The sequence below is a fragment of the Scyliorhinus canicula genome, chromosome 14 (genome assembly GCF_902713615.1).
Source record: "Scyliorhinus canicula chromosome 14, sScyCan1.1, whole genome shotgun sequence".
NCBI lineage: Eukaryota > Metazoa > Chordata > Chondrichthyes > Carcharhiniformes > Scyliorhinidae > Scyliorhinus > Scyliorhinus canicula.
In genome coordinates this window covers 22163973-22178336 of record NC_052159.1, presented here as the reverse complement: position 1 = coordinate 22178336, position 14364 = coordinate 22163973, and the positions used below count along the sequence as shown (strand labels likewise).

The following is a 14364-nucleotide window of genomic DNA, read 5'->3' as shown; positions in this document are numbered from 1 at the left end:
TTATTTTTGGCACTAAGTGCCGTTGAATACAGGGCGCGATCCCGCCAATGCGGCCATCAGGAAACACCCCGCCAAACGCGCCAAAAATGACACTTAGACATTCTCTTGTTGAATCGCACCCCATATCTGATCTGTTTTTGTTGAGTTCCGTATTCCCATCTACTCGTGATAATCTTCGATTCCCTTGTTTAACAAGCATCTTTAACCTCTCCTTAAAAATAATCAGGACTTCTCCACCGCCTTATGAGGCAGAGTTCAAAAGTTGCTCAACCCTCAGAGAACAAAATTCTCCTCATCTCTGTCCCATCAGGCCCACCCACCCCTAATTTTACAACAGTGCCCCCTGGTTCCCCCATGTCCACATTGACAAGACCATTCAGGACCTTATATCCTTCAATCAAGGCATCCCTCACTCTTCTAAACTCTAGTGGAAACAAGCCTAGCCTTTTCAACCTATCCTCATAAGACATTCAAATTGATAACCCTCCTCCAGCCACTATACCCGTGAGCTCTGGATTTCCTTTCCAATTGTCACATCTGTCCCCAGCTTTAACCCACTCTTCTGACCCATTATTACCTTAATTTCTGCTTCATGTCGGGTTATTTTCCACAGGTGATAGAAATGCTCAAATGAGCTACACAGTGTTAAGGACACTAATTGCAGGTTATTGTTCCTGTTATACCTACCAGGTGGTGATAGAAACTTCGTGATGCGCGATCAATAACCACAGAAACGAAGGAGTAGTCTGAATCGAAGGCTTTAATCTACAAGATGTGTCCCCAGCAGCTTGAGAACGGAAAGAACGATGGCTGCTGGGAAACACGGGTTCTTATACTCCGCCTCATGGGCGGAGCTACCTTCGTCTTGACCAATGAGAAAGCAACACTTGGGCCAATGGGCAGCGAGCCTTCTCCACCAATAGCAGCTCACACTCCCAGGTACCGTAGTACCTCTAGTCATACTACCACACAACGCAAGCATGACTCTCCCCTCGAATTTTCCATTCACATACAAGCCACTGGAAACCACACTCAACACTCACACTAGGTCAGGACCACAGTAGGAATCAGGCCAGCAATCACTGCCCTCCTTGGCTTTGAGCCTTAACAACCAACCCAGTGCTACCTGGATTAGTTAAAAGTAATGAAAACTTTAGCCAGACACAGTTCAACATTGTGATTATTAGCTCTCACAGGCACATTAGACTTCTAAAAATCCATTTATTTCAAACCTCAATACGTACTGCCCTCAAGTGGTCAACCATTCCACCTAGCAAACCATTAAGTATTTTATCTGCAATGAAACAGCATTAATGTGGGCTCAGGTAATGCACGGTGAGTGAGTGCACTAAATTGAACATGCACGCATTAATGTTTACATAATGCTCGAGGCAGCCAGAACTGTGGGTTGGTGCATGTGATTGTGCAATTAATTCCTATAGCAACAGTGACCCACGGCCCTTGTATTCAGCTGGAGATGTAATAGGCAGGAATGAAAACAGATTTCTGACTGAGCTTTACTGAAACATGTTGGACGTGTTTCATTGGAACAGCAGAAGATATTTTAAATTCACTGTCTTGTCAGTGTGATGGAATGGAAGATGCATGCCGAGGGCTGGTTGCACAGCAAAATAAAGCACCAGGAGCTATTCATTGCCTCACTGACAAGTGCAAGAGGAAGCCATGGTGACAATGTTGTGTTTTAAGTGGCTACGAGCCGCAATTTCTGTCCTACTTTTACATTTGAGTCTGACACGGTCTTTAAGTTCATTTTTCTCCCGTCCCCCAATTTTCTTCCCCCGCGTCAGCCACTGCCCAACTGAGAGGACTCTTGTCTCTGCGTCGCAAGGTTCCAGGTTCAAGTCCTACTCCAGGGTTTGAGCATGAAAATCAAGGCTGACGGTGCAGCACTGACGGAGTGCTGCGCTGGCAGAGATACTGTCCTTGTGGATGAGCTGTTAAGCCAAGGCCCCGGCTGACTGCACGGGGGAATATAAAAGCTCTCACTGCACTATTTCAAAAAGAAGCAGTGTTACCCCCAATGCCTGCGGTGCATGGGCACCATTCTGCCATGGCAGCCCAGCAGTGGCACATTTTGAATGAGCGTGCACTAATAGCTGAATGGGGTGGAACAGCATTGCACAGCAGCGACTGGATCAATTGCTTTGCGCTAAGCAATATGATGCTGTTCTTCTAGAAATGAACTGCAATGTTAGCAATTCTTGAGAGAATATAAGGAAAGAGCCCAACTGGGATGATATTTGAAGGTCAACCAACCAAAGTAATGCCACTGATGCTGTGATCGAAGGGGAAGAATCTGAATGATCTCCCCAAGAACATTCTGCTAAAAGTAGGAAAGGAAGCTCCCAGGATTCTGTTAAGGAAATCTCCTGGAATACATAATACGCCGCAAGTATTCCAGCTGGAGTCAAGATTAGAAATTACTGTCAGCAGAAAGCAGAAGAATTGTCAATAGGTTCATGTGACATTCAGAGGCATTATGGGTTTCGTCTCAAGATGGTGAAAGGTTGCAAAGCTCTGATGTGCAGAGGGATCTGGGTGTCCTAGTGCATGAATCACAAAAGGCTAGTATGCGGGTGCAGCAAGTAATTAGGAAAGCGAATCGCATGTTATTGTTTATTGTGAGGGGATTTGCAAACGTAGGGAAGTTATGCTTCAGTTGTTCAGGGCACTGGTGAGACCACATCTGAAGTATTGTGCAGGGTATTGACCTCCTTATTTAAGGAAGGATGTAAGTGTATGAAAAGCACTTCAGAGAAGGTTCACTGGGCGAATACCAGGAATGAGCGGGTTGTTTTATGGGAAAGGTTCGCCAGGCGAGGCTTGTATCCACTAGAGCTTCGATAAGGAAGTGGTGACTTGTTTGAAACCTCTAAGATCTGAGGGGTCTTGACATAGTGGATGAGGAGAGGATCTGTCCTCTGTGCTACCTGCTGCAACTGGTGTTCCACCCTTCCCTCCTTCCTTCCCCCCTCTATTGCCCCCAGACACATCTATCCCTCTGCGACCACCAACTTTACCAGTGCCATAATTTCATTCTTTATGGCATCTCTGTTTTATAGGAGATCTTCTGTTAGGAGCTCATCCATTGCCCTATTTGTGTCGGCACCTCCGCTCTCTATGCCCTGCCCGTGTCCGCCGTCGCGTCCTTTCTTTCCTGGCTCATGGTGCCCTTATTCTCTCTTCGACCCTTTTGTTCAAGGGCATATCTTCGGGCATGCTGTGGTTTTCGAGGGAGGGGTTTTTTGCTGGCTTGGCGGCCAATTTTCGGGTTAATAAGTACATATTTTGGAGTTTCCAGGAGGAGAACTATCTTTCCAGCGACTGCTCAGCACGTCCCCGCCACCGGAAACCAGGAAGTTAACTTGTGAAACTGAATGAGACTGAATCTACTGAATGGCAGCGTATGCATCTTGTTGATTGGAGTATTTACTCCCGCACTAGACTGGCTGATTCTGTCCTGCTGTGGCCTGTGCTGCAGTGATGCCATTGGCTGATTTTTCCATCTGGTTGCTCATCAACACGTTCTATGTTTGTTCGCCTCAAGACACACACACATCGCAATATCGACCATCTTTGCCATCAATTCTGACAAGAGGTAAGCTTGGATTTCAATTCAGCAATTAGTGGTACAGGTGGGATGTTACAAGTTAAAAAGCTCCAAAGTAGTTAGGCAGTGATTGGTTTGCTTATCCTTGTGACTTGCGCCTTTGTGTTCTGTGATGCAAGGGTGGGCGGGGCCGGAAGGGCCGTGGCGTCATTGGGAGGGGAGATGTGTAAAGTAATCGGGGGAAGGGGCATGATGTCATTGGGGCCCCAAGATATGAAGGTGAGCACGGGGCCCAACAAAGTAAAGATACCTCAGGGAGGATATTGGCCTTGGAAAGGGTGTGGTGCAGATCCACCAGCATGAGTCTGGGGATCTGAGGGTTAAATTATGAACAGGAGCTGCAGGAGTAGAATACTTGGCCCCTCAAGCCTGATAACCTATTCAATAAGATCATGGCTAATCTGATTGTAACTTCAACCCCACATTCCTGCCTAACCCCGTTAGCCTTTCACCCCCTTGTTAATCTAGCTCAGCCTTAAATATATTCCAAAGACTCAGCTTCCAGTGAGGATGGGTTGAACAAACTTGGTTCATATTACTTTGCGTACATAAGGTAGAGGGGTAACCAAATCAAAGTGCTTAAAAATTTGAAAAGGATGAGGGTAGATTTGGAGAAACAATTTATTCCGATAAAGGAATCGACAATCTTAAAGTGAGGCCTTAGTCGGCAAAATCAGGGAAGCAACTTTGCCGCACAAAGGACAATAAAAATCTGTAACTCTGTTACCTCCACCCCCTGCCCCCTATTTATGGCGATGAATGTTTGCAGCTTTCACTGAGATGCAGGTCCGTTAGGTAAGCGTATCAAGGGACATGGGGCAAAGTTGAGTAAACGGAGTCAACGTTCAGATCAATCATGACCTAATTAAATAGCATGCTAAATGACCTACTCTCCTTTGTAATGTTCCTATAACATGTTAAACATTCACTCAGTTACGGCCACTGATAGTAATTTCGAGCCTTGCTTGCGGTTGAGAATAAAACACAATCAAAAATTAAGCAGGGATAAGTAAATTTGCAATAAAGGCAATATTTTTATCAATGTAAGTGGGTAATTGTAGAAAATATGGTTGAATATCACCTGCACAAATTTATTCATTACCGAGAGCCTCATTTTGCAAAGCACACTGCAGATTACAGGTCTCCTTGCTTGAATGAAATAAACATGATTTAGATTTTAATCTAAAAGCAAATGCTAATATCTGGGTTTAAAAGCTTTGACAATTCCAGGGACAAATTTTGAATCTGCCAGCAGTTAAATAATTGAAACTGTATTTGCATGTACTAAGAGGGAGCTATGAAATACTACAACAAAATTCCAATTGATTTTCTGATTCCTACCTAAATGACACATGAAAGTATTCTTAACTGAAAACCCACAGCTAATTTTTAATAGCCTTACGTGAAATTAAATGCCTATAAAATATGCAGAAGCAGGAAGTGTCAAAAGGGAGGACTCCGCTAACATGCAAGCTCCATTTAGAGTATCGAGCCTGTTGAATATCTTTTGTTAAGGAATAAAAGGAAAATCCTGCGGGATCACCACATCCAGCTTTGAGGATTGTACATTATCAGGATCTCACAGCTTTAACTCAAAAATATTTTGGCAGATGATACCCTGCCCCACTGTAGAAGTGTCTTTGCACAAAGGCATTTTTTTGTTGTTGAGATTATTGCTCATGCAGCTCACTAATGCACAAGGTGTTCAATGATGGACTACTTAGGGATAATCAGTAAGATGCAGAAAGGCTGTCAGCTGAGGGATGGTGTTCTGAGTCGTGCCTCTCACTTCACTTTCTCATTATTGTCGGAAGCTGCCATTATTGTCTGTCATAATAAAAAAGATGCAACATCACACAGCTCCATTCTCCACCACACCAGACAAAGAGCAAACACTTTAATGCATGTCGTGTGAAGCGTTTCAACAATTCAGGCTGGTGTAAAGGCAATAGCGCACTCAGATTTTCTTAGTGGGTCAGTCATAGAAGCCCGACAGTCCAGAAGGAGGCCATTCAGCCCATCCAGTATGCACCAAGCCTCCGAAAGAGCACCCAACTAGGCCCACTCCCCCGGCCCCGTAACCCCACCTAACCTTTTGGACACTAAGGGGAAACTTAGCATGACCAATCCACCTAACATCTTTGGACTGTGGGAGGAAACTGGTGCATCAGAAGAAACCCATGCAGAGATGGGAGAACGTGCAAACTCCACACAGACAGTCGTCCAAGGCCGGAATTGAACCCGGGTCCTTGGTGCTGTGAGGCAACAGTGCTAACTACTGTGTCACCGTGCCGCCCCTGGCGGTACAGGCATCGTACAATGTGGAAGTAAGCCACACCATACGAAGTCAGCTGTGGTTCAATAGAAGCATCCCTTCCTCTGAATCCCCCTCTGGAGATTTGAACATAAATATTGGTCCGGATACAAATCCCCCTGCTCTTCGTAATTGCGCCGTGGGATCTTTTGTATCCACCTGAGAGAGCAGACGGGGTTTCAGCTTGATTTTCTATCTGAAAGAAGGCACCTCTGGCACTGCAGCAATCCCTTGGGACTGCAGTAGAGTGTCGGCCTAGATTTCTTGCGCTCAGGTCTCTGGAGTGGGACTTGAAGGGATAATAAACCTGAAAATCCTCAAAATAAAACATGCACGCTGCCTGGAAAAAGGTTTACTCTGTTCCCTTGAAAAAACAGTGAAATACAGCAAAGGGAGCATTTTCTTGTCATTTTGTAGGTTGATTCTTGTGCACAGGGTGACAATGGAAAAATACTATCTGCCCTGGGCATTCGGCATGAAGCAATTACAGGTCAATGGAATGTGGACACAGGTTCAGAATTAAGCTTCCGAGCAAACGCAGAACATTATCTTCTCAAGCTACAACAATGATTTGATTTTTTTTCCATTTCCATAGCACAAGCTAAGCCAGCCTGTGCTAACATGTCACCTTCGAGTTGAGAAATCTGCTCAGTTCATGGATTCGCACTGTACCAGGAGCTTGTGCAAACCATCATACTGGGCTCCAACATAACCATTCCTCCTAAATCTGTTGGGATCATTGTTGTTTGCAAGGAAATTGCATGCAGCTATTAGTAAGGGAATCCAGGATAACTCAGCTCGTGACCTCATTACAGCCTTGGATCAAAAGAGCTGAACTCCAGAGGTGAGGTGGGAGTGACTGCCCTCGACACCAAGGCAGCACTTGACCAAATGTGGCATTGAGGTGACCTGGCAAAACTGGAATCAGGAATCAAGGGGAAAGCTGGAGGCATGCCTAGAACAAAGAAAGATGGTTGGGATTGTTGGAGATCAGTTTCAGGACATCACTACAGGAGTTCCTCGGGGTAGTGTCCTAGGCCCAACTATCTTCAGCTGTTTTATCAATGACCTTCCTTCCATCATAAATGGGGATGTTCGCTGATAATCATGCAATGTTCACCACCATTAGCAACTCATAGAATTTACAGTACAGAAGGAGGCCATTCAGCCCATCGAGTCTGCACCGGCTCTTGGACAGAGCACCCTACCCAGGCCCACATCTCCACCCTATCCCCATAACCTAGTAACCTCACCCAACACTAAGGGCAATTTTGGACACTAAGGGCAATTTAGCATGGCCAATCCACCTAACCTGCACATCTTTGGACTGTGGGAGGAAACCCACGCACACACGGGGAGAACGTGCAGACTCCGCACAGATAGTGACCCAAGCATGTAAATGGAACCTGGGACCCTGGAGCTGTGAAGCAATTGTGCTAACCACTATGCTACCGTGCTGCCCTAAACTCTCCAGGTACTGAAGCAGTCCATGTCTAAATGCAGCAAGACATGGACAATATCCAGGCTTGGACTGACAAGTGGCAAGTTACATTCACGCCACACAATTGCCAGGCAGTGACCATCTCCAACAAGAGAGAATCTAATCAGAGTCCCTTGCAACTCAATGGCATTACCATGAGTGAATCCTCCATTGTCAACATCTGGGGGTTTCATTGAGCAGGAACTGCACCAGGCGAGCCATATACATACTGTGGTTACAAGAGAAGGTCAGAGGCTGGTAATTCTGCAGAGAGTAACTCACCTCCTGACCCCTCAAAGCCTGTCCACCATCTACAAAGCACAAGTCAGGGATGTGAAGGGATACTCGCCTCTTGCCTGGATGAATGCAGCTCCAACAATTCTCAAGAAGCTCAACACCAGCCTGGACAAAGTGGTTCACTTGATTTTCACCCCATCTACCACCTTGAACATTCACTCCATGCACCATTAATGCACAGTGACAGCAGTGCGTACCATCTACAAGATGCATTGCAAAACACATCACAGAGCATCAAACAGCACCTTCCAAGCTCATTAATCTCTACAACTTCAAAGGACAAGGGCAGCAGATACATGGGAACACCACCATCTGGAAGTGGCCCTCCAAGCCACACACCATCCTGAATAGGGAAAATATCGCCGTTCCTTCAATGTCGTTAGGTCAAAATCCTGGAACTCCCTTCCCAACAGCACAGCATTTAAAAAAAAAAATTTTATGGGATGTAGGCATGGCTGGTTAGGCCAGCATTTATTGCCCATCGCTAGTTCCCCTTCAGAAGGTGGTGGTAAGTTGCCTTCTTCAATGGCTGCAGCCCCGGAGGTGTAGGTACACCCACTGTGCTGCAGGGAGGGAGTTCCAGGATTTTGACCCAGCGACAGTGAAGGAACTAAGATGTATTTCAAGGCAGGGTGGTGAATGATTTGGAGGGGAATCTCCAGGTGGTGGGATTCCCAGGTATCTGCTGTTCTTGTTCTTCTAAATGGTTGTGGTCGAGGGTTCGGAAGGTGCACCTAAGAAACCTTGGTGAGCTATTACAGTGCATCTGGTAGATGGTACACAGGCCGCCAATGTCCGTTGGAGGTGGAGGGATTCAATCTTTGTGGAAGGGGGAGCTTTGGGGGGTCAGGAGGTGAGTTACTCGCCACAGGATTCTTAGCCTTTGACCTGCCCTGGTAGCCACAGTATTAATATGGCTAATCCTGTTCAGTTTCTGATCAATGTAACCCCAAGGATGTTGATTGTGTGGGATTCAGTGATGTCAATGAATGTCAAGGGGCGATGGTTAGATCTTTTCTTGTAGGAGATGGTCATTGCCTGCCACTCGTGTGGCGGGAATATAAATTGCCACTTGTCAGCCCAAGCCTGGATATTGTCGAGGGCTTGCTGCATTTGGACATGGATTGCTTCATTATCTGAGGAATCGTGACTGGCGCTGAACATTGCGCAGTCATTTGCAAACATTCCCACTTCTGATCTTCTGATGGAAGGGAGGTCATTGATGCAGCAGCTGAAGGTGGTTGGGTCGATGACTCTCCCCTGAGGAACTCCTGCAGTGATGTCCTGGAGCTGAGATGATTGACCTCCAGTCACCACAATCACCTTCCTTTGTGCCAGGTATGACTCCAACCAGCGGAGAATTTTCGCCCTGATTCCCATTGACTCCAATTTAGCTAGGGCTCCTTAATGCCATACTCGGTCAAATGCTGCCTTAATGTCAAGGGCAGTAACTCTCACCTCACCTATGCCGGGGCGTCAATGAGCAGGTTATTGCTGAGTAAGTGCCACTTGATACCATTGTTGATTACTCCTCCCATCACTTTGCTGATGGAGAGTAGACGGATAGGGTGGTAATTGGCAGGGTTGAAGTAGTCCTGTTTCTTGTGTACAGACACACATGGGCAATTTTCCACATTGCTGGGTAGATACCAGTGTTGTAGCTGCACTGGAACAGCTTGGCTAGGGGTGCGGCAAGTTCTGCAGCACAAGTCTTCAGCACTATTGCCAGAATATTGTCAGGGCCCATATCCTTTGCAGTATCCAGTGCCTTCAGCCATTTCCTGGTATCACGTGGAGTGAATCATATTGGCTGAAGACTGACATCTGTGATGCTGGGGATCTCCAGAGGAGACCAAGATGGATCATCCACTCGGCACTTCTGGCTGAAGATTTTTGCCAATGCCTCAGCCTTGTCTTTTGTGATGGATTTCTCCATCATTGGGGATGAGGATATTTGTGAAGCCTCCTCCTCCAGTGAGTTGTTTAATTGTCCGCCACCATTCATGGCTGGATGTGGCAGGACTGCAGAGCTTAGACCTGATGTGCTCATTCTGGAGTCGTTTAGCTCTGTCTATTACTTGCTGCTTATGGTATTTGGCAGACAAGTAATCCTGTGTTGTAGCTTCACCAGGTTGACACCTCATTTTTCGGAATGCCTGGTATTGCTCCTGACATGCTCTCCTGCACTCTTCATTGAAATGGTTGATCCCCTAGTTTGGTGGTGATGGTAGAGTGGAGAATATTCCGGTCATGAGGTTGCAGATTGTGGTTGAATACAATTCTGCTGATGATGGCCCACAGAGCCTCATGGATGCCCAGTTTTGAGTTGCTAGATCTGTTTAAAGTCTATCCCATTTAGCACAGTGGTAGTGCCACACAACACGATGGGGGGTATCCTCAATGTGATGACGGGAGTTTGTCTCCACAAGGACTGTGCAGTGGTCACTTCTACCCCTACTGTCATGGACAGATACATCTGCAGCAGGCAGGTTGGTGAGGATGAGGTCAGTGTTGGTTCCCTCACCACTTGCTGCAGTCCCAGTCCAGCAGTTATGTCCTTTAGGACCCAGCCAACTCTGTCTGTGGAATTACTACCGAGCCACTCTTGGTGATGGACATTGAAGTCCCCCACCCAGAGTATATCCTGTTCCCTTGCCACCCTCAGTGCTTCCTCCAAGTAGTGTTCAACATGAGGAGTACGGACTCATCAGCTGATGGTGGCTGCTATGTGGTGATCAGCAAGTTTCCGTGCCCATGTTTAATCTGACGCCATGAGGCTTCATGTGGCCCAGAGTCGATGTTGAGAATTCCCAGGGCAACTCCCGCCCGACTATATACCACAGTTGCCGCCACCTCTGCTTGGTCTGTCCTGCTGGTGAGACAGGACATACCCAGGAACGGTGATAATGGTGTTCGGGACATTGTCTGTAAGGTATGATTTATGAGTGTCACTATGTCAGGCTGTCATGACTAGTCTGTGAGACAGCTCACCCAACTTTGACGCAGGCCCCCAGATGTTAGTAAGGAGGACTTTGACAGGACTGGGTTTGCAATTATCGTTTATGGTGCCTGGGTTGATTCCGGGTGGTCCCGCCGGTTTCACTCCTTTTTCATGCTTCTGTAGCGATTAAATACAACTAGGTGGCTTGCTAGGCCGTTTCAGAGGACAAGAGTCAACCACATTGCTGTGTATACCTGCGCCACATGGATTACAGCCGTTCAAGAAGGCAGCTCACCACCACCTACGTAAGGGCAATTAGAGATAAACAATAAATGCTGGTCTAGCCTGCGAAGCCCACATCCCATGAACAAGTGAATAAAAAAAACTGCTAATTATCAGTGTATTCCAGAAATAATGGCCGTGATTCTCCCAAAAGGGAGCGCGTTTAGCCGCGTGTTTCCCAGTGCTCGCAGTGCCGAGAAACAGATGGCTATTTAACGCAACAAGCGTTGGATAAGGGGTCTCAATAACAATAATAATAATAATCGCTTATTGTCACGAGTAGGCTTCAATGAAGTTACTGTGAAAAGCCCCTACTCACCACATTCCAGCACCTGTTCGGCGATGCCAATAAGGAAGTGAACCCGCACTACTGGCCTCTTCTGCATTACACGCCAGCTGTTTAGCCCACTGTGCTAAACTAGCCTCTCTACAGGGAACACTCAGCCATGACCTCAAACAGCTTCTTTTGTACAGTGGGGAGCTCCGCTCACCGGAACTCTCCAATGTAGCAAGAGATCGGAACGCCATTTAAAAATGGTGTCGCGACCTCCAAGGCCCCCAAAATGATCTGCAACCTCCCCAGCCCAAACGCACTCCCCCCACCTCCCTCCTGCCTCCCCCCCATCACCTACACCAGGCACCCCCAGCTCGATCATGCGCATGCGCAAGAATGCCAGCTTGGTGCCCTGGCAGTGCCCATGTAAGCTTGCAGTGCCAGCTGGTCACCATGGCAGTGCCAAGCTGGAACCCAGGTTAGACTGCCAGGCTGCCACAGTGAGGCAGCCTGGCTGGCACTGCCAGGGAGCCCAGGTGGCACCAGCAGTGCCAGGGCACCAACCTGCCTAACGGGGCATGTCGCTGGGGGCCTCATATCCTCTGGGAGATTTCCATGTGCCTTTCCAACTGGCTTCCCTTTGTGGGGATCGGCGCTGAACGGCGCTCGCCCGAGGTCTCTGAGGCGGAGGGGATGAATCCCAAAGCCTCAGATACCGCGGGAATTAGAGTGAGGCTAGCTGTCTCGCTCTAATATGCAGATTTGACAAAACGTGATCACGTCACAACGGGCAGGATTTACATTGCACCGCTTCGCGAGATCGCGTTGGATCTTGCGAGATGTGGTGAGCCAGGTAGATCCCAGGAGCGGGGTCTCGCGGCTTTCATCGCCCACGCTGTGCCATGGCGAGCTGCTTTTCCACCACAGTGTGACCGTTGAATCGCGCCCATCAGCTCGTTGTTTATGACGTCTTCCAGTCTCACTTTGTGGTTTAGGTGTACGCAACTCATGTCCAGAACAATGGCATTTGGGAAATATTGGAGTTTGGGATTCAGACAGGTCAGGAAGGTACACCCAGTTCCATATTGTCCAAGTGGACACTACAGGCTTCTTAAGGGGATGATCTTGACTGTCTGTGGTTCTGTAATGTAAGTAAAAGTGAGTCAGTAACACTTTTTACATCTGCCCCAATTGAAATTGACATTGGGAGTAATGCAAGGTTGGCTCACAGTTTGCTACCACCTTACGTTATCATGCAATATCGGGGTGCGGGATTCTCCGTTCCCCAGCTCCATGGGCAAAATTCTCCGCCCCCCACGACGGGTGGGAGAATAGCGGGAGGGCCTTCCCGACTTTTTTGACGCCCTCCCGCTATTCTCCCCCCCCCCCCCCCCCCCCGCCGAAATCCCGACACGAATCGCTGCCGCCGTTTTTTTACGGCCGGCAGCGATTCACAGCTGTTAGAAGGGCCGAAGTCCCAGCCCTTTACGACCTTTTTACGAACGGCAAACACACCTGGTCCTGCCGTTCGTAAAAACGTCGTGACAAACTCGCAAAAAATAACCATGGCACCGATTGGCACGGCAGTACCACGGCCGTGCCAAGGGTGCCATGGGCCCGCGATCGGTGGGCACCGATCGCGGGCAGCGGGCCCGATGCCCGCGCACTATTTGTCCTTCCGCCGCCCCGCAGTATCAATACGCGGGGCGGCTGAGGGGCAACCCGGCCCGCGCATGCGCGGGTTTCGCGCAAAAATGCGATGACGTCACCCGCGCATGCGCGGGTGGAGTCTTCCCACCTGCGCATGCGCGGCTGACGTCATATGACGCGTCAGCCGGCGCTAACTCCGGCAAGCGGGCTTAACGATTTTCGTTAAGCCCGACTTGTCGGAGCCTCCGACGTCGGGCTGCTAGCCCCGACGGGGGACCAGAATCGGTCCCCCGTCGGGAAGGGGCGCGCTGCCGTAAAACCCGCCCGGGTTTTACGGCAGTTTTACGATTTCTCCCGTTTTGGGAGAATTTCGCCCCATGTTTCTCAGCGGCACGCCGTTCGCTGCCGATGGGATTCTGTACTCCCGTCACTTGTTAATGGGATTTCCCACTGAAGCCACCCCTCGCCATTGGAAAACCCGTGGACAGGGCTGCGCGACTGGAGGGAAAGGGGGATCCCTCCAGCCGGAGAATTCCAGCCAAGATCTACCGCAAAGCAGCTTAAAGCGAGAGTGCTCCATAAATCTTTCACATCTAAATATTTTACTGTCATCTCCAAAAATTGTCCACATCAGAATGGATCCTCGTGGATGTGAGATCACATTATATTCAGATACGTACAGACGGGTGTAATAAATGTTCTGTATAGTTCAGCGACATTATACATTGCCACTTGCAGCATGCAGACAAAGTAATTTTGTAGCTCTGTAATTCAGTAAAAACCTGTTATATCTCAGATTTGGAGCTGAATTTCCAGAATGTTTGAGACAAGCCAAATGGCACTCTACTTTACTCAGCTGCTCAGAACGCTGACTGTAGGCAGTTGGGTTACTGGGATCATCTCCAAGAGATAGATCCACTCCAGCCTTTCTTTGCACAGTAAAATGCTCCCTCCTGAGTCACAGCTTTTCCTTGTCCCGTCGAAAATCTTCGCTTGTCAAACAGCAGGGCAGCACATGTGGAGGCACAAACATCTGTCCATGTGGATGAAGCACCGATTCACTCGTTCACCTCTCCAGTACAAATAGCTAGTCTTGCGTACTGTCCGAGCCGAGAATGAGCCGGTAGAATACCACAGACTGACTTTATCATACATAGAACTGAGGCCATTCAGCTGCATGTTCCACTGTTTTATGTATGAACCGGGAAAGATTAGGATTAGATTTTCAATATTGGAACATGAAATGAAATGAATGAAAATGAAAATCGCTTATTTTCACAAGTAGGCTTCAATGAAGTTACTGTGAGAAGCCCCTAGTCGCCACATTCCGGCACCTGTTCGGGGAGGCCGGTACGGGAATTGAACCGTGCTGCTGGCCTGCCTTGGTCTGCTTTAAAAGCCAGTGATTTAGCCCAGTGTGCTAAACTAGCCCCTAAATGAAATGAAAATCGCTTATTGCCACAAGTAGGCTTCAATGAAGTTACTGTAAAAAGCC

General features: G+C 48.0%; 1 protein-coding gene across 1 annotated transcript in view; it reads right to left on the bottom strand.

Annotated features, from left to right (window-relative positions):
* The window catches only part of oca2 (oculocutaneous albinism II), a 559961-nt gene that overhangs the window by 348795 nt on the left and 196802 nt on the right, over positions 1-14364 (bottom strand). The window lies entirely within an intron of this gene.